A 22,070-nucleotide genomic window follows, 5' to 3' on the forward strand; every position below is an offset into this window, starting at 1 on the left:
TTGATTTCTTTGAAATATGTACATATTGGTCTTAAACTAATATCACAGGAACTTATTTAAAACTTTTAATATTAACTGGCACAAAATTCATGGAGCTATGATATTTGTTCCGGAACTTATTTCATATTTGGTCAAAAAATTTGTTCCGGAACAAATTTTACAGTGCTGGAACATATTTTCTGTGATATAAGTTCCGGCAGAACATATTTCCTATGAAATTTGTTCCAAATGTCACGCCAGATCTTTTTTTTTGTTACAAATTCTACTCACTTATGCCTCACTGAACAGAATTTCTATTGTTAGATTTAACATGAACTATTCCTTTTGTTGTTAATCAGGTGTTCAGATAGGTATACAATAGATTGCAAGTTTTGTCACTTTAGCAGAAAACTGGTTATCCCAATTTTTAGTAAAGTGCATATGTTGATGCATATAATGCTAGAGATTATAGCCAATAGAACTAGAAAATGCCATTCTGCCCTAATTTGCTTTAAATCCAGTGCAAACAAAAATACCCCTCTATAGAGGGATAATTTTTACCCTCTAACAGTCTTCACGCTGAGTGGCAGCCCAGGCAGCCCAGGCTGGTAAAATTGCTCTCGGGCCTGTAAAAATCATATCTACAGGCCAACAGAATCTAACTAAAAATTTTCAAAAATTGAGCTCCGGGCCTGTAGATTTTGCAGTTCATTGTGAAGACTGCTCTAAAGAAGGATTATCCCTCTATACAGGTATAATCACCATATAGGGGGTTTGTTCCCAACCTGATAAACTTGAAAACATGTTTATTTATTTGCATTAATGTTTTTTTTTTTAAACTGCATGCGCAATAGTCAATGGGTATTTTTGAATATTATTTTTTTATGTCGCACGCTCCACAAGTTTTCAATGCATGAATAAAATTACAACTAGAAAAAATTCAAATGCGCACCACATATTAGTTTCTGGAAAAAAAACCATTTATATTTATCTAATATAAAATGTTGAGGGAGCATGCTGAATGAATTATAAGTTATATTTATTCATACATGTCATAAGGACTGCCTGAAAAAAAACCCAGTATAATTGCTGTTGCCAGGCTTTTGCAATGTCAGAGTATAATCTTTATTTTAATATGCATTCTATGCACGAATTTATTTTGTTATGCAGATGTAGGATATAATTCAACTTGAACTTGTTTTCGCAGTAAACAGGTTTTGTTCAATCAATATATTATCAAAATGGCCGTCGAGTTATCTTCCGGATCAATAACAAAAACTGTGTCACTTAAATGTCGACGATTCAATGTGTAATTTCGGATGGCAATTAATTATGTATTATTGCAATAGTGCATCAGTTTTGGAATGTTGTTGTCGATAGTATCTTACCATGTGTTACGTTATTGATGTTTTGAAAGTATGTTGACCAGTTGGAGAAAAATCATCCTCTTTTTTTTTCGATCAGCATGTCACGTGATCTATCCCACAATTCTCAAAAACCGCTTACAAGCAAGGTAAACATGTGAAATGAAAGTACAAAATAACTTATTTGGCTTGTACAAATTATATCGATAAGGTTAATATAAATTTATAAATATTACAAATGTTGAAAATCTATACATAGGCAAAATATTAGAACTAACATTTCCATATAAACCTACCTCCCCCTTTTTCTACCCTTAGCATTTGCTTAGTGATTACAAAACAATTTACTGACATACTGCACACAATTGCCCATAGATTATACAATTTATGTCAGATTGGCATAAAAGATTTTTTACATTCTGCATTAAAAGCATTGTCTGATCATGAGATGCACAATAATGTTAGTCAGAAAAATATATTCATGAATGACATTTAGAAAGAACCTTATTAAGTTATTATACTGCGAAATATAGTCATTTCGTTCCCTATCCATTCCTTACCCAACAACAAACATTTCATCCCTGACCATTTTGTACTAGATCTGCTTACCCTTTCTGAGCAACTGAGATCACCCCTAGTTTTTGGTAGGGTTCGTGTTTTTTATTCTTTAGTTTTCTATGTTGTCATGTCATGTGTACTATTGTTTGTCTGTTTGTCCTTTTCATTTTAAGCCATCATGCGTTATCAGTTTATTTTCGATTTAGGAGTTTGACTGTCCCTCTTTTTCATATACATGTACCTGATGGAATATTTTATGTTCACCATTTCCTTCCAGTTACATGAATTATGATGTATTAAATTTCTATGTATGCTATTTCGTTACTTTATTAATTATATTTAAAAGTTCAAACATGTATATATGCCATACTGCACCTCATGAATAATTTATATGCATGTGGACCATTTTGTACCTTATGGATAACAGTTATATATACATGGCTCCTTCTTAAGTGAATATCAGCTTGTGTCCCTTTTCACTGCATTTTCTGGCAAAAACAAGTTCATAACAATAAAAACAGTTACAGATAAATTTTCCTCTTAAGGTTAATCTACCTTATATTTTTAGAGTTGAAAAATTTAATAAGGAATTAACATACACCTCGATCTATCTTCAAAATTGCATAGATAAGTCTGTAAGGTTTTAAGGTTGCGGATCTGGAACTCAATATTGTTGACATGCAACTTTCTTGTACGTCATTCATTTATGTATAGTGCTCTTGATAGATTATCACATCTATAATATCCAAAAGGTTTGACAAAGTAATGAGAGGGTAAGCATTAAAATAACAAAAATACTGAACTCTGAGGAAAATTAAGAATGAAAATCCTGTAATTATTGAAATGGCAAAAATCAAAAGCTCAAACACATCAAACCAATGGATGAAAACTGTCATATACCTGACTTGGCAGGGGTGGATCCAAAGGGGGGGGAGGGGGGGTTTCAGGGGGTTGGAACCCCCCCCTTTTTTTTGGACGATCAATGCATTTGAATGGGGACATGTAATTGGAACCCCCCCTTTGTCCTGGGTTAGGAACCTTCCTTTTCAAAATGGCTGAATCCGCCCCTGCTTGGTTCAGGTATTTACATATACTATGTAGAAAATGGTGGAATTGAACCTGATTTTATAGCTATCTATAACTTAACCTGTCACTTGTATGACAGTTGCACAAAATTCTATTATGTTGACAACGACGTCACATGTGAACAAAACAAAGAAACATAGTAGGTAAAAATGTCAAACTTGAGAACAGCAGTCAACATTACACCTTTCTATCCTGATCTAAAGGATTTTAGTTCTGATATCCACCTATTTTCTATCCTGATCTAAAGGATTTTAGTTCTGAGATCCACCTATTTTCTATCCTGATCTAAAGGATTTTAGTTCTAAGATCCAACTATTTTCTATCCTGATCTAAAGGATTTTAGTTCTGAGATCCAACTATTTTCTATCCTGATCTAAAGTATTTTAGGTCTGAGATAAACCTATTTTCTATCCTGATTGTGGCACCATGAATCATAAATATCCTAATAAAGTGGTTGATTTAAAGAAATGAAGACAATATATTGATCAGCTGATCTATCTGTGTTCGAAAGCCAATGCATTGCTTCTAGACAAGGAGAACTGAAGATAGATTAAGGGTGGTCCAAAAGTAACGGTCTAAAGTGGCTGCAATGATATGCTTGACTAATATGTTATCAATCTTCTATGTATTTGCTTATTAAAAGATGCAGTTATTTAAGGTCATTTATGTTTGACATAATGTTATAATTCTTAATTGATAAAATTGAGAATGGAAATGTGGAATGTGACAAAGAGACCATTTCAATATATCATGTTTATCAGATTTGATAAATCACTAAATTAATACATTATGTTGGTATGGTTGATTAAAATACCTAAAAATACAAACAGGAAGTTAAAAAAAATGTCAAGCAGGTATGAACTGAAATCCACATTTCTAGGATCAAGATTACCCATAAAATATCAAAATGATTTAATAAAAATCAGTGACAAGTAAACCAGCTTATTTCTGGCAATTGAAATTATTATAAAATCAAAAGTTTAAAAAAAGTTGTGCTGGAGTTGTTCCCCCCTTTTCATTCACTTATTTATACTATACATTGTTTGATATTGCTATGTTACAACAGTGATGATTATAAGCAATTTCAGCCAAACACTATTTGTAGTGGAGGTGTTCCCCTTTGTTTCTTTTATTGTGGCTTCAGTTTACATGTTATAATGTTCAGAAGGAGATGTCCTAGCCACATAAACATCATATAAAACAAATTTATAATCATTTTTTTTTATAACCAGATCTGTGGTTCAGATGCTTATACAAATAATACACATTTAGGGATACATTCATGTTTTTAAACACCTGTTGCCAAACAGTGGTAAACTTTACCAACAGATAGATGACAAATTTCCCTTTTATATGTAATCATTAACATCAAACATGAGCTTATTTTCAGATATCATTTTATCTTAAACGTTTTATGATCAATGAAGTAAATACATTGACATGAAATATAATCAGTGTTGGGATTCAAGAAAATTCTTTTTTTTTGTTGCTGATTAGACCAATTTAGGATGCAATAAATATGAATAATTTGCTGATAAATTGTATCTGAGGATTAAATTTAAGTACAGTTTGTTTTTATATATTTTGGTGATTTTTTTTAGATGTTTACTGGATTACAATAAAGACACATGTTCAGTTTATGTTCTATATAAATGCATTAATTTCATCATAAGAACGGACCATCACACTGAATACATTAATATGGTAGGTATAGATAAAAATATTACTTCAAAAATTAGTGATTGCTTAGCAAGATACAAATTAAACTAGATTATGTTCAACAGTCAGAGCTCAGACATAAATTAGTCTGAATCTGCTTTTGACTCATAGAGGTCTAAATTTGTAAGTTTTAGGATTTGTCTCCCTTTAATGCAAGACAAAATACGACTTTTAATAAGTCAAATATTATTAAGCAAGAAATAATTGACCAGAATCAAAAAGTTGCAAATATCGACTCCTACAAGTCGATAAGTTACCAAAATTGGTTAACTTCAAGACCCACGCATATTTATAAAAAGGTCATGCATCTAAATCAAATAATGACAACATTGTAAGCCAATGCTTTGTCTTCTAAAGAAAAATATGAATGAGAGTCTAAAAAATCGGAGATAATGTTAGTTAGCCTTACAATGCAACCACCTGGAACCACACTTAATGAGGTAGAACATCTGTGTTTAGTAAGGATGTTCAATTAGATAATTAAATATAGATAGCTCAAGTCCTTGTGAACTCTCAGACAGGTTTTTGCTGTCATAGTTGGTGTACTTTGGCCACCAAGTCAAATTAAGTTTTTTCATCAACATAAATAGACCTAAACAAGTCTGTCATTTTGTGACTTAGATAAGTCTGAAATTAAAAACACATTTTTATAATAAATACATGTTTTGACCTCTTTAAGTCAAAAACAGAAATAGACTTGTTTATGTCTGAGCTCTGACTGTTCAAAGGGAAATGACTCAAAAAATAATTTCAGATTAAAAAAAAAATTTCAGTTATGTCCCTTTGATTAATTTATTATATGTTTGGAGACATTGTTTTGTTTTGTCTGTATATCTGTTCCACAATATAGGAATAAATATTTTGTTATCAATCTACTGTATATTATAAATTTTATTAGTTTGATTAGTATGTGAAGCTGAGCAAGACCGTACTGTAATATTAAAATATTGTAAATTCAGAAATTATTGTGAAGTTTTTATTATTGCGAAAAATGCAACAGAGTTGTAAACGCAATGATTTGAATTCGCATTTTGAAATATTTTATATGAATTAAACAGGATTTTTCTCAAAATTGTAAAAATTAAAATCGCATTTAAAGTCATATGAAATTAGAGACTGGTGAAAAATAATGTTTATTAAATTCTTGAACCAATGCATGTATATTTCATAAACTTAGTCTTCAATGCAGGATTTTATCATTTTTAACGCAAACATGATCGTTAATTTTTTTTTCTCTCTGTCTGTTATGATACGAAAATATGGCGGCTAATTATTTGTCGTGTTTTGAAGCCGAAGTTTACCGATTGTCACCTTACAGTAAACAATCAACAAAAAAGCATGGATATTGAACACATGTATAACATGTACATGTACAATCAGATTATAGTTTATATCAATTAGAGCTCATGTGTATTGCGATCACCAGAATTTTATGAGACAGGTCAAGCTAAGGTCACTTTGCATACAGAAATATGTCGGAGAAATGATTCCTGGAAGCAAGCAATTAAAAAGTAAACTTTATCTAAATGTGGAAAAATCAAAGAATTTTCTTCAGAAAAAAGTATATGTACATAGGTTTTTTATCACTGTTTTTTTGTTTTTTTATGCATTGTAAAGCGCTTAGAGTAAATGTTTATTTAGATAAGCGCTATATAAGCACTGTAAATAATAATATTGGTTTGATAATGAAAACTATCAATTTAGTTATAAACAAGAATGTGTCCCCAGTACACGGATGCCCCACTCGCACTATCATTTTCTATGTTCAGTGGACCGTAAAATTGGGGTCAGAACTCTAATTTGACATTAAAATTAGAAAGATCATATAATAAGGAACATATATACTAAGTTTCAAGTTGATTGGACTTCAACTTCATCAAAAACTACCTCGACCAAAAACTTTAACCTGAAGCCGGACGAACGAACGGAAGGACGGACGAACGAACGAACGAACGAACGGAGCCACAGACCAGAAAACATAATGCCCCTCTACTATCGTAGGTGGGGCATAAAAACAAGAATGTGTCCCCAGTACACGGATGCCCCACTCGCACTATCATTTTCTATGTTCAGTGGACCGTGAAATTGGGGTCAGAACTCTAATTTGACATTAAAATTAGAAAGATCATATAATAAGGAACATATATACTAAGTTTCAAGTTGATTGGACTTCAACTTCATCAAAAACTACCTCGACCAAAAACTTTAACCTGAAGCGGGACGAACGAACGGACGGACGGACGGACGAACGAATGAACGAACGAACGAACGAACGGAGCCACAGACCAGAAAACATAATGCCCCTCTACTATCGTAGGTGGGGCATAAAAACATATGCATCATTTTTTTTAAATTTAAGGTTTCATATGACTAAGTCTAAAATTGCAAAATCGCAATAATATGCACACAATAATTTCTGAATTTACAGTCAATAAAACAAATTTAGCATATAAACCATTCAAATCAAATGTTTAGGAAATCTCCTTTAAGAATACAGAATCTAATGAGCCTAAACCACCCTGAACACTTGGTGAAGGTGAAGGTCAATTGAATGAAAAATTTTACTAAATGAGATACACTTATGATTTTCTGTTAGAAATCTGGTTAAATAGCCAATATGCATTTAAACATGACCTAATTAAAAATCAATTGACAATTGGTATAACGAATACACAATTATATTTTTACACAAAGATCCACTTTAAGAAAACTGATTTATGATAAACAACAAATTTCAGAGAGGTGATTATTCTTAAGATCCTGTCCATGACCGTTTCAAGCAATTCTTTTATAATAAATACTCAGATATTAAAATTACAAAATGCTATGTATTTCTCTGTATAGCAATATTTGTCAAAAAATAATTGAAAAACCCACATACATTTGAGCTTAAAGAATTCTCGGTGTGTTGAAGACCCATTGGTGGTCTTGAGCGGTTTTCTTCTCTTTGGTTGGGTTGTTATATCTGTGACCCATTCTCCATTTTCATTCTTAATTTCTTTTTTTTACATATTAGTTGTTCACAGTGTATGAATTTTACTGTAAATTATTATGGTTTTTTTTTCCAGGTGATTGAATTAAACATATTGAAATGTAAATCTTGAAATCATTGACCAGTCATGTGACCAATTATAAAAACAGAATTAATGTTTCCTGGCACAACATCATCTACAATGAACATTTATCCAAGGTATATATTATATAAAGATGGCCACAATGAATGTTGACTCCATTTTCCCATACTAGTACATTTGTACTTCACTTATCTTATTCAATATCTGGTAGAAAAATTTCAATACACATGATGGTTACCATATATAATGATATTTGACTTGCCCTTACCAAAAAGTGCTAACATGTTGCACATAAGTTGCACATATGATGCTCACGTTAGAAACTAACATGATTGCACACAAGTTTTTTAACATGCAAATTAGGTGAGCATTTTGTGAGCAAAAAAATTGCACATATGAAACTAACCTAATTTGCATGTTAAAAACCTCACGTGCAACTGCTCATATGAGCTTTTGTTTCACATGTGCATTTTATTAGATTGCTCATATGAGCAGTTGCACACATGAATATTATAGTTGACCAAAACAAAATGGCTGCTTCAAAATAGGAATATTTTTCAAATTTAAATGAAAATCTTAAATATCAGTTGAAAAAAAAATAACTACATCATGTTAAAAGAGTTATTCTTTAATTATTGTCAGTTAATTATGATTTTCATATCATTTGGTCTTTTTTTTATTTAAACAATAATCATGATAATGACTAAAAACATAACATAACATTATAAAACTAATAGAGGGACTTGCAAGTTTAGTACATAATGAATGTCTTTGATTAATAAGTACTGTATTTCAAAAAGTTTTAAAAGGAAAAATCTTTATACATGTAGTACTAATTTTGAAGCAACCTGCATATATATTCCCATAAAGGACTTAAAATTGTAATATATTTCAAAATCTGACACAAAAATGAACATAATGAAATAGAAATGATATAACTTATAAATAATTAACCACAGCCACACTGGTTTTATCAGATTTCAACAATGTTATTTTCTTCAAATAGCACAATGTAGGACTTAACATTTTTCATATCCATCTCCCTCCAATTATTGCATGCTTTTCATGAATTTGAATTTACAGGAAGTACATGACTGGGCATGTCATTTTGAAAAAGCTCATATGAGCAATGATGTACTAGGTTAGTTTTAAATGGTTAGAAGAATGGAAAAACCTTTCAAGGTACAAAACTAACATAAAACTAACATGGAGGATAAAAGCTCACCTGAGGTTTGAATTGCACACGTGAGCATTATGTTAGATTTTTGTGGGCACATATGAACTACCAAACTGCACATATGAGCAACCTGATTTGCGTACAATTCTTACTTGCATCTCATGTGCTTCACATGTGAAACTTGTGTGCTTTTGTTAGCAATTTCTGTATGGGTGAAAGAATAAAAAATCTGTGGCTAAGAGTGGGAAGGATATGTTGCTCTAAATGTCATTTAAGCTTAATAATTCATAGTTAAAAAAAAAGGAAAAATTAAAAGACATTTAGCATTGCTAAACTAGTAAACTTAACATGAGTAGATTGAAATAGGAGTAGTATGAGAACATTATTCTAAAAAAAGGTTTTCTTATATGAGATTGTTACAGTGTACTATAACAAAATATTTTCTCTATGAAAACCCCATTTTGTTTTATGGAATGGTCAGGAACTACAATATACGTATTTCTGAAATCATAATTGAATTTAAATCCCAATATATATTAAATTTTTTATTTATTATCAGTATGTTGCTTTTTATACAAACGCAAAAATTGAAAATTTTTTGGTTGTATATATTGGTATCACGTTGGCGTCGTCGTCGTCCGAATACTTTTAGTTTTCGCACTCTAACTTTAGTAAAAAGGAATAAAAATCTATGAAATTTTAACACAAGGTTTATGACTACAAAAAGAAGGTTGGGATTGATTTTGGGAGTTTTGGTCCTGGCATTTTAGGAATTAGGGTCCAAAAAGGACCCAAATAAGCATTTTCTTTTTTTTTTTTTTATTTTTATTATTTATAACTTCCAATTTACAACATAATATACACAAATATAATAGCAATATATAATATATAAATCTATAGATATTATCTAATCAATACATCTTTCTATTAGGAAGCAATTTTTTTTTTTTTTTTTTTTTTAAATATACAAATATAAGATAAAGAGTAAAGCAGTTTGAACACCGGAGAGAGAGAGATAGAAAGAGAAAGAGAGCGAGAGAGAATAGTGTGGTGAGTTTTCAATATAATTCATCTAGAAATTGAATTCTATTTTAGTATAGTAAATACAGCATTTTCATTTATAACATGTATATACATTTTTGTACTTAACTAAGCATGCTAAGTAATATATCAAAAGCATTCCATTCTCTGAGAAACTGATGTTCACATTTGTTTTTCATAGCAATATTTTTGTCCATTGCATACACATATTTTATCTTTTCTTTTACTGAGTTTATTGTCAGTTGTTTTTTAAAACATCTGGAATTATAAATATATTGCTTTATGGTAAGAAAAATAGTATTTTCTGCATTGCCTTTTGATATTTTTGCAGTGTTACCAAACAAAAAAACTTCTTTTTTAAAAAGTACACTAATTCCATTGGTTAGAAACCAATTTTCAATCTGTTCTAATAATAATTGTGTATGTTCACATTCCCAAAATAAATGTTCTAATGTTTCAATTTCTCTATTACAAAATGTACAATTTGGATTATCATAAATCTTAATTTTATGAAGAAATTTGTTTGTAGCTAAGATTCGATGATTGAATCTAAACTGTAGCCACTGTAACTTAGTATTATTTGTGACAACAAATGGCAGTTTATAAATTTTTTTCCAATGATTTTGATCAAAGCCAAAAATTTCAGTCCATCTTAACTGACTAGTGGGAACACTTCCATTTTTATTCAAAACAATATACATATCTTTAGATCCTTTTGAACTTTTAACAAGTCTTTTAATAGCAGATGGAATTAAAGGTAGTTCTAATTTGTGATTTTTTCCCACAAATGATTTTGATGCTTGATGTATAGCAGATATAATACTATTATATCTCATGAAATTCACATTTATCTGATACATTTCTTCTATCTTTTGATGAGAGAAAAAGGTCCCATCTTCATTTACAATATCATTTATAAATCTTATACCATTTTCAAACCAGTCTTTATAAAAAATAGGTTTATTTGCTACCTTTATATTATTGTTAAGCCAGATTGGACTAGCAAGAAAGCATTCCCAACTGTCATATTCATCTTTTTCTCTAAGAAGTTGCCATGCTTTCAGAACATCTAGCCAAAATTTATTTTTGATATGTTGCTGTAATTTTTGGATATAAACACTTCCACAACCATAAAATTTTTCAAGTTCTACATGAACATTTGACAAAAAAACATTCTGCCATTTGTTGTCTGTTTTAAATAATCTCCTTATCCATGTACACTTCAGTGCTAAAATAAATGCACTAAGATTTATCATTTTGAGTCCACCATCTTCAATATCATTTTGTAAAACATCTCTCTTAATTCTATCAATTGGTGAACTCCATATAAAATTGTACATAAGTTGAATAACATTTTTTAAAATATCATCACTTGGATTTGGTAAGGATATAAACAAATGATTTAAAATAGGCAATATCAATGTCTTTACTACAGTAATTCTACCAATAACAGTAAGATTTCGTTTTGACCATTGTCTTATTACACATTTAATTTGTACAATTTTTTCATCATAATTAATTTTTACAATTCTATCAAGATTAACATCAAAGCTTATACCTAGTACCTTAAAACATGTTTCTCCCCATGTAAGGTTTCTATTTTGGCATAATACCTCATTACTATACTTTTTATTTCCTATCCAAATAACTTGTGTTTTAGAAAAATTAATATTTAAACCAGATATATTTCCAAACCAATCTAATTCATTTAATGCTTCATTCAGAGATTCTTCTTTACCATCTAAAATAAGAGATGTGTCATCAGCAAATTGTGAAAGTTTGTGCTCAACTGGCGTAATTGTAATACCATTTATCTTATCATTATTTCGTATTTTTAATGCTAATATCTCAGCACAGAGAATAAAAATATAAGGCGACAAGGGATCACCTTGTCTACAGCCTCGTTCTATAGAAAAAAATTCTGATAGATGTCCTCCCTGGTTTACAGCTGATTTGATATTGTTATAAAAAACTTTAACCCAATTAATTATTGATTCTCCAAAATTGAACAACTTCAAGACACTGGTTAAAAATTCCCAAGAAATCGAATCAAATGCCTTTTCGAAATCTATGAGCAGCAAAAGTCCTGGAATATCTTTTTCCTCAGTAAATTGCATAATATCATAAATTAAACGAAGATTTTCTCCAATATATCTCCCACTTATAAATCCAGTTTGATCGAAATCTATCAGTTTATCTAAAACTGTTTTAAAGCGTTTTGCTATAACTCCAGAGCCAATTTTATATACTGTATTTAATAAAGATATAGGTCGCCAATTTTTTAAGAAATGTCTAGGCTTATTTCCCTTCGGCAGGCATGTAATGATTCCTTGTTTTTGCGTAACAGATAGTTCACCAATCTCAGTACTGTAGTTCAAGGAGTTTACAACAAAAATTTTCAAATCTTTCCAAAAAAATTTAAAGAACTCTGTGGAGAAACCATCAGATCCTGGTGTTTTATTATTTTTCATATTTTTCAATATCAAACCAGCTTCTTCAATTGTTATTTCACCTTCAAGATTTTTTTTTTCTCATCATCAGTTAGTTTTTTTAATTTTATATCTTTCAATCCTTCTTTAAGTTTACTGAATTTATCTCCCTTTGACTTGTCTTTATTCTTGTACAAATTTTCATAAAAAGATTTTACTTCTTTTAAAATATCTTTTTGTTTTGAAATTACATCTCCATTTTCTTTTACTACTTTTGGTATTATCTTATTTGTAAAATTTTTTGATTCTAGCCCACAAAAATAGCTAGTAGGTTTTTCACCCTCTTCTACCCATTGTATTCTTGATCGAATTATCTTCCCTTTAATTTTTTCTTTTCTTATATTTTCTAATTCACATTTTTTATTTTCCAAAATCTGTATTGAACCTTCATCTACCTTTTCTTCCAAAATAAGAATTTCATTTCTAAGATCTTTCTCTTGTTTTTCTTTTACCTTTTTCTTATAACTTGAATAAGATATAGTTTTACCTCTAATTTCCATCAACATTGTCTCAAGAAATAAGTGACTATTAATATTAAAATGGAGATCTTCATTATTCATGTCTTCAATTCTATCTATATCATAAATTACATATTGTTTTTTAACTTCTACTATTTTTTCTTTAACAATCTTTATATATTTTGGATCATACAATAATGAATTATTAAATTTCCACAATCCTCTACCTCGATCAAAAGGATTAAATTCTAGATTTAATACAACCATAGAATGATCAGAGCGATAGCTAGGCTCGATATTACAATTTTTCAAACAGCATAGTAAATCTTCAGATAAAAGAAAAAAATCTAGCCTTGCTTGTTTAAAGGGGGTTCTTTTTCTCCATGTGAAACGCTTCAAATCTGGGTAAAGTTCACGGAAAGGGTCAATGAGACACCTTTCCTGAATGATTTCTAAAACTTTCTCCCGAGCATTTGGGTTATTTACATGTAAATAATTATAATAGTCTATATCAGGGTTGAGAACAAGATTAAAATCACCACATATCATATAGCTATCATTACCAAAATCATCTATAATTGACATAATTTGATCATAAAAAATAGGAGTATCTATATTTGGTCCATAAATAGTTACAAATGTAAAATGTAAAGTATCAACAACTAAGTCTAATACTAAATAATTACCACCAACATCTTTTTTTTCTTTTAGGACCTTAAACTCAAAGTTGTTATTAAACATAACTGCTACACCTCTTGAATTTGAGCTATAAGATGAAAAATAACTATCATATCCCCACATAGCTCTTATATTATTTTCATTTTCACATAAGAAATGAGTATCTTGTAAACAGTAAATATTGTAATTCTTTGTTCTTAAATAGTTAAAAACATCTCTTCTTTTAACACTATCTCCTAAACCTTGACAATTAACAGTTAATACTTTCAGGGCACACATGATATGATGTCAGTAAATACACTAGCACATAATATGACCTTAAAAAAATCTAACAGTAATATCTGATTATTCTCAATGTGTGTAAAAATACTAAAGAAAAACATTTCACCAACATAAAGATGCATAAAAATGATAAACAGGATAACTCACCATAAACTAAACCAAAACAAAATGTAATGGAATGATATTGCAGAAATGCAATAATTAATAAAAAGAATAAAGGACTGGAAAGAAAAAGAAAGAGATAAAAACAAGAATTTAGCATCAAAATGGCAGACATTTTTGATTGAATTAATGTCAAAACAAAATTCTAGTTTTTTGCAGTATAATTGTTCTTTCAATTTTATATATCCTGTATATGATTTATCAGTTATGACATAGTCAACTATTTTACAAAGTGGAGACAACTTTTATAGTATTAAGATTTGTCCCATGAAAATAAGAATGGCACTTTTAACATGTTTAAAAAATAGATCAAAGTTCATCAAGACATAATGTACATGTAACAATGAGAGTCAAGTACTAAGTTAACTACTTATTTCCTTTGTCTCAATCTAAGAAAAATGTCATCAAATATATTGAACTTCAGCTGTAGACCATCAGATATCCTTCCATATACACCACAGTTGAAGTACCATACGTCGCTGAACCATTCAGTCTCATTTAGTCTTTTCATCAGTTCAATGTTCCTTTTGGAAATGTCATCATAAAATCTTACATGGTCTTGTAAATTCTTCTTTTCTCGCATCACTCTTCGTTTGACATCACTACTGAATAGTCTCACAATAAGAGGTTTTGGTCCTAATTTGTCAGATGGAATTCTATGGATGGCGACAACATCTCTTTCCTCAAGTTCAACATTCATGTCCCTTTTCACTTTACTAATAAAGTCCGCACGCAGATCTTGTCGCTCTCGCCATGGAAAGTTTATAACTCTTATGTTGTTTTTGCGAGAATATTGTTCATTGTAGTTGCTGCTGGTAATAGCTTCTCTTGTCAGTTGTTCATTTTGGTGTAGTTCTTTCTTTGTTGCAGATAGGCTTTTCATAGCTACCTCCGCTTTCTCCCTCAAGTTCTCATTTTCTATTGATAATGCATCTATTTTCTCTTGCATTTCCTCTATTACTTCTGATACTTTTTTATCAATTTTTGTCTCTATGGATGAAGTAAATTCTTTAAATAAATTCTTCACTATAGTAGTTACAATGACTTCCAGATCACTTGACTTAACAAGGTCTTTTGTTGCATTTTCAAGGTCTATCTTTTTTAATCCACCCTCCAGGTTTTGTTTAATTTCTTCTATGTCCCTTTGTATACTAATTATACCAGTCAGATCAACACTTGTATTTGATTCATTTGACACTTCAGAGTGAGTCCTTTTTGGTTGTTTATTAGGTTTTTCAGTTTTTTCTTTGTCAACTTTATCTAATTTGGCAGCTAGTAAAGTCTGAACAGTGTTTCCACATTTTCCACTTTTCACAGATTTGTTACTTGTAAGGCTATTGCCTCCAGGCATGTTGAATTAAATCCTTTGTTATCAAGTAAATATAATCAATAATAGGTGAACACTTGAATCCAAAAAAATGGTTTTCTGTAAATATCACAAAAGTTCCACCAAATTTTTCTCATAAGTTGGCATCCAATGATTCAGCAAAATGTTATCTATAAGTCTATCCACTTTTCATCATGCAACAATTCATATAAAACACAAAAAACTGCAAAAAACTGGGAGCTGACTTTTTACAGTGTTTTCAACTCGGCGGCCATCTTAATCATCTTCTTGGTTTTCGCACTATAACTTTAGTTTAAGTAAATAGAAATCTATGAAATTTTGACACAAGGTTTATGACATCAAAAGGAAGGTTGGGATTGATTTTGGGAGTTGAGGTCCCAGCAGTTTAGGAATAAGGGGCCCAAATAAGCATTATTCTTGGTTTTCGCACCATAACTTTAGTATAAGTTAATAGAAATCTATGAAATTTAAACACAAGGTTTATGAACATAAAAGGAAGGTTCGGTTTGATTTTGAGAGTTTTGGTTCCAACAGTTTAGGAATAAGGGGCCCAAAGGGTCCAAAATTGAACTTTGTTTGATTTCATCAAAAATTGAATAATTGGGGTTCTTTAATATGCCGGATCTAACTGTGTATGTAGATTCTTAATTTTTGGTCCCGTTTTCAAATTGGTCTACATTAAGGTCCAAAGGGTCGAAAATTAAACTTAGTTTGATTTTAACAAAAATTGAATCCTTTGGGTTCTTTGATATGCTGAATCTAAAAATGTACTTAGATGTTTGATTATTGGCCCAGTTTTCAAGTTGGTCCAAATCAGGGTCCAAAATTAAACTTTGTTTGATTTCATCAAAAATTGAATAATTGGGGTTCTTTGATATGCCAAATCTAACTGTGTATGTAGATTCTTAATATTTGGACCCGTTTTAAAATTGGTCTACATTAAAGTCCAAAGGGTCCAAAATTAAACTAATTCTTGGGCTTTTTTGATATGCTGAATCTAAACATGTACTTAGATTTTTGATTATGGGCCCAGTTTTCAAGTTGGTTCAAATCAGGATCCAAAATTATTATATTAAGTATTGTGCAATAGCAAGAACTTTTCAATTGCACAGTATTCAGCAATAGCAAGAAATTGCACAGTATTGTGGGGGTTAAATTTTTCTCATTTCAGATTTCATAAATAAAAAGAAAATTTCTTCAACATTTTTTTGGGAGGACTAATATTCAACAGCATAGTGAATTGCTCAAAAGCAAAAAAAATATTTTAAGTTCATTAGACCACATTCATTCTGTGTCAGAAACCTATGCTGTGTCAACTACTTAATCACAATCCAAATTTAGAGCTGAATCCAGCTTGAATGTTGTGTCCATACTTGCCCCAACCTTTAAGGGTTCAACCTCTGCGATCGTGTAAAGCTGCGCCCTGCAGAGCATCTGGTTGTAATATATTTTAACAATGTATTTGCAGAAATCTTAATTGATATTAGTGAATAATATCCAATTAAAGTCCAGCAGTCCACTCAAGAGAATTATATTAAATATTAATAAGAAAATTTGTAAATAAAAATGTTTAAATTAGAGGTTAAAAATTATATGTCAAAAGCTGAAAAAAGAAGGAAATCATGAAAAACAAGTAAAACTGTGAGCTACTTCTCACTGATGATACCCCTGCCGAAATATTTTGGAAGGTTTTGAGTGATGAATCTGAAAATGCACCACACAGTATAGCTGACTTATATAAACCCTGAAACCAAATTTCAGAAATCCTTGTATTGTAGTTTCTGAGAAAAATGGGACGAAAATATTCATGGGCCAGACGGATTGATGGACCGACGGATGGACTGACAGATGCTTGAACAAAAAGCTATATGCTTTCTGAAAAGACAGGTTAGCATTTTGTTGATTTCCAAAATAGTTTTATTTCCAGCTAAAATCACCCTGCCCTGTATTCTTGTCAATTCACTTTTCAAAGAACCTTAGTTACCTCATTGATTGAAATTGCATTTGTTCTCACCCTAAATCTATAGACATGATGTATTTTCCATTGAAAATTAAACAAACAACAAAAATTAATTTAGACATTGCCTGGTTCATTATTTGTTTTTCTGTGTCATCTCTGATGTTTTTATCTTCTTTATTTTCTTCAGATAAGAGTAAACAAGAGGAAGTCATTAATACATTGACAGGAACTTTAATCAGAGGATATCATCAGTATAGTAGAGTTTTTAAATTTCAATGATATAAAAAAAAAATCACGATTCTGAATGGATACTGGTTCTTATGTTGACAGAACTACACCATTATTTTGGGTACTTAGAAAATATTACTGTAGACATGTTAAATAAAGTATTATATGAAATAATAATTATTCATATGTAATGACAGGGAATTCATCTAAAACAATTAAAAAAACAAAGCAGAACTGAAAATGTATATGCTACCAGAGAGAAAACTTGGTGCATGTAACTTCAGTCATCTATATTATTTGTATACACAAACTGATATAAAAATGTTTATCTCAGATGTATCTATTTATTTATAAGATGAACTAATATAACAAAAATGTTTACTCTCAAAGAATGAACGTTTGAAAAAGTGGAAATTCCTGCAAATAAAATTATCATTCAGTTAATACCATGCAAAAAATGATTATTAGACGCTGCTCCTTATTATGACTTGACAGAAATTTTAGACACTTGAATAAAGGCAACAGTAGTATAACGCTGTTCGCAAGTCATAAATCGATGAGAAAAAAACAAATCCAAGTTACAAACTAAAACTGATTCAAAACTGAGGGAAATACATCAAATATAAAAGGAAAGCAATAAAACAACAGAAACACTAAAGTGCAACAAAAAACAAAACGATTATGCAACATACAGCTAAAAGAACTATAAGATAACAATTGCCTTTTTTTCTGACTTGGTACAGGTCATTTTAAGAAAAAATGGTGGGTTAAACCTGCTTATGTGGCTAGCCAAACCTTCTGCGTTTATGGCAATGTAAAATATAACACTAAAATGACAACATAACATGACGGGACTACAATACAAATAAATGGAAGAACATACAAGACAGAGAAATACACAAATAAACAAAACAATAGAACATTACGACATGCTAATAGTTACCAGGCTTATATTGTAATACACCAAATGTGTGTTTCGTCTACATAAGACTCATCAGTGATGTTCAGGTCAAAATAGTAAAGAAAACCAAACAAAGATGAAGAGCATTGATGACCTTAAATTCCAAAAAGTAGTACCAAATACATCTAAAGTTATCTGCCTGGGATAAGAAAATCATAAAAACATTCTTATCTTGGTTTGATAAGCTTAAGATAAGAAATGACAACAATGATGCTATATTGCCATTGGTTCCCAGATTTTACCTTCACTATGAATCAGTTTTTTTTGTATGTCTGTCATCCATTGTCTAAACTTTTTTATAAACTGCATAATTAGGGTGAAACAAAGTTAAGAGCCAGTCTGCCATAAAACCATGCAAAATCTCAAATTTCGTCCAAATTGGTAGTAATAACTTTGCAACATTATATATATTTCCAAAATCTTTGGGTATTTAGGAGTTAAGATAAAAAAAAAAATTTGATTAATTCACACTATTTTCCATTTAACAGCCTTATTTGCATATTTGTGAATTATAAAAAAATAATGCAAAAAAATCACCAAAATTTAGGTACTTTTTAAAGGTCTGAATAATTGATATATCTCTTAAATATAGCATTATCTTGTTATATTTTGCAAAGAACATTATAAAAAAAAAAGAAAAAATGCATTTTGACATACTTTTTACCTTTTGGCAGGTTGCCAGAGAGATTCGTGCAACAGATGTATTAGATAACTTGCATGTAGTACATGTACTCAGTAGGTGTTTTCTCTCAAGATCATATTTATTTTTTTAAACTTTTAGGATTTTTTTAAAGGTGCATATCAGTTCTAAGACAAGTAAAAAAATTTAGCCCGGCAAATAATGGGAAGTTAGAAAAAAATGCCCCCAAATATCTATAAAATGCACTATTGTAATAGTTTTTGGCCCTTAACATTTTAACTAAAACTGATCAAAGTAGACTTATATTTCGGACAATAACTTTAGTTTAAGTGTATAGATCTTTATGATTTTTAATCAGAAGGTTCAATACCACAAAAGGAAGCTTTGGAACGATTTTGGGGATGATGGTCCCTAACGTTTAGGAATTAAGGGCCCAAAAGGGGCCCAAAACAAGCATTTTATAGTTAAAGGATAATAACTTGTGTATAAGTATTTCAATTGCTCTGATATTGTATCATAATGTTAAAAACAACAAGTAGAAGGTTTGGATTCCTTTAAATGGGTCATGGAATCAAAGTTGGGAATAAAGGGCCAAAAAGGGGCCCAAAACAAGCATTTTTCTTATTTCAAGACGATAACTTGTGTGTAATTGTATGGATCTCTTTCAAACTGTACCACAATACTCCATATAACAAAGGGGAGGCTGGGATTTAGTTTTGGATTAATGACCCAAAATATGTAGGAATAAGGGGCTAAAAAAGGGCCGAAAAGAAGCACATTTCTAGTTTCCGAACAATAACTTGGGTTTAAGTACATGTATATGGATATCTCTGTAATTGTACTACAAGGTTCTATACTAAAAAGGAAAGGATGGGATTGTTTTTAAGGGTTATTGCTGAAAGGGGGGTTTCAATAAGTTTGGGGGGGGGGTGGATTTGTTAAAAAAAATTAAGGGATTTCTTTCTTTTTTTTTATTTTTCAAATTTCAAATTTTGAAAATTTTCAAGAAGAAATCTTCAATTGCACAGTATTGTGCAATAGATTTGTTGATCTTTGGCCACATTTATTTTGTAACAAAAACCTTTTTTTTGTCAAAAATTCAATCACAATTCAAATTCAGACAGCATCAAGCTTGAACATTGTGACCATTATTTAATTAGCCCCTACTGTTCAGAGTCCACCCACTGCGGTTGTATAAAGCTGCGCCCTGCGGAGCACCTGGTTTTCACATACTTTCAATTGATGACAGTCTTTTAAAAAGCTTGTTATATGAAACAGAGTTGTGAACATACTTGTACTTCAAAAAATCTTCCTCTTTGAAACTTTTGATTGGAATGCAACCAATTATAGGGCCAATCACTCTTTGAGTGTCTTGATTAGAAAGTTGTGTCTATTAGAATGTATGTAAAAAAAATGTGGCCATTTTTTTTTATCTACGAAAAAAGATTATGTTTGCATATATAATGTGCCATATAAAAGTTTTTGATTTATATCTCAGATTAAATCAAGATAAAAGAAAGACATTTAAGGTAACCCTACTTCTTCAAAAATCGAAAGCTTTTCCAAAATTATCTTGAATGTTCCCTCTCCAAAGAGCATCTCTTTCGTGTTTGTTGATACTTTGAGATTTTGATTTTCAGTCCCCTAACGGCTAACGTCTAAGTGGACTTAGGTTTGCATTGCGTGTCTGTCAGTCTGTCTATCTGTCAGTTCGGCAAATCAGACTTTTTGTGCTTGTAGATTTTGATTTGATTTATCATGACAAGTTACAGGTCAAATTCATTATTCACGCTTTAAGCTTTTCTCTTTGTTCATTTGAAGCCCTTTCTCTAGAATTAAATTTTTGATGAAATACTTATTCATTAGAAGACTTCTGTTCAAACGGAAATAACTCATTTTTTTAAAGACAAAATGACATTTTGAATGTTTTTTCTTTTCTTTGGTATTTAGTGATTCAATTTTTTCCAGTCTGATAACTGTGTGCAGAGTTGTTGTCTTTGGACATAGAAAATTCACTGAGATAGTCAGAATTCAACAAGTTTTTACGTTTTGCTGGAAGATTTTGTCTAGATATTTTTATGTAGTTTACATTATGACAAATTATAGATCAAATTTTTGTTCCATTACAATGAATTTGTAACGGGTTGGGGACTATGTATTGCCATGTATTACTCGCAGAATGCTTGTTTTTATCAAAAAATGTTCAACTCTGATGCTGCAAAATTGTTTAATATTTAGTTAAAATAGATATTGATGACTTTATTATGTTAAACTTTTTTTTAGATCTATCATACTTTTACTCTTTTTTGCTAATACCTTCATCATGTTCATTCATGACTAAAAACTTGTATTTAGACCATTTTGCACGTTTTTCTTTACGGTAGACCACAATAATATTACATGTATATGAACAGTAAAATCTTACCATTTTAATGACAATATAAAAAAGATGATGTGGTATGATTGCCAATGAGACAACTGTCTACAATTAAGAGACCAAAATGACACAGACATTAACAACTATAGGTTACTGTACGGCCTTCAACAATGAGGAAAGCCAATACTGCATAGTCAGCTATAAAAGGCCCCGATAAGACAATGTAAAACAATTCAAATGAGAAAACTAACGGCCTTAAGTATATAAAAAATGAACGAAAAACAAATATGTTACACATAAACAAACGACTTCCACTGAATTACAGGCTCCTGACTTGGGACAGGCACATACATAAATAATGTGGCGGGGTTAAACATGTAAGCGGGATCCAAACCCTCCCCCTAACCAGGGACAGTGGTATAACAGTAAATCATAAGAACGAACTATCAAAATCAGTTGAAAATGGCTTAACTCATCCGATAGACAAAA

General features: G+C 30.5%; 1 protein-coding gene and 1 long non-coding RNA gene across 4 annotated transcripts in view; one reads left to right on the forward strand and one right to left on the reverse strand.

The window, feature by feature from the left end:
- The window catches only part of LOC139519393 (zinc finger protein 532-like), a 15,504-nt gene extending 14,032 nt beyond the window's left edge, over positions 1-1,472 (reverse strand). Inside the window, exon 1 of the mRNA XM_071311440.1 lies at positions 1,368-1,472. The gene's annotated coding sequence lies outside the window, so the exon portion shown is untranslated. The remainder of the gene's footprint in view (positions 1-1,367) is intronic.
- Positions 1,109-17,936, forward strand: LOC139519394 (uncharacterized). Of its 3 annotated transcripts, none has more exons than XR_011663579.1 (5): positions 1,109-1,395; positions 4,589-4,691; positions 7,775-7,896; positions 17,194-17,302; positions 17,563-17,936. It is a non-coding gene; the product is annotated as an uncharacterized lncRNA (long non-coding RNA). The 3 variants fall into 3 exon arrangements; XR_011663578.1 differs by having other exon boundaries at positions 1,112-1,554; XR_011663577.1 differs by having other exon boundaries at positions 1,113-1,492.
- The last annotated feature ends 4,134 nt before the right edge of the window (positions 17,937-22,070 follow it).

The sequence above is a fragment of the Mytilus edulis genome, chromosome 4, assembly GCF_963676685.1.
Source record: "Mytilus edulis chromosome 4, xbMytEdul2.2, whole genome shotgun sequence".
Taxonomy (NCBI): domain Eukaryota; kingdom Metazoa; phylum Mollusca; class Bivalvia; order Mytilida; family Mytilidae; genus Mytilus; species Mytilus edulis.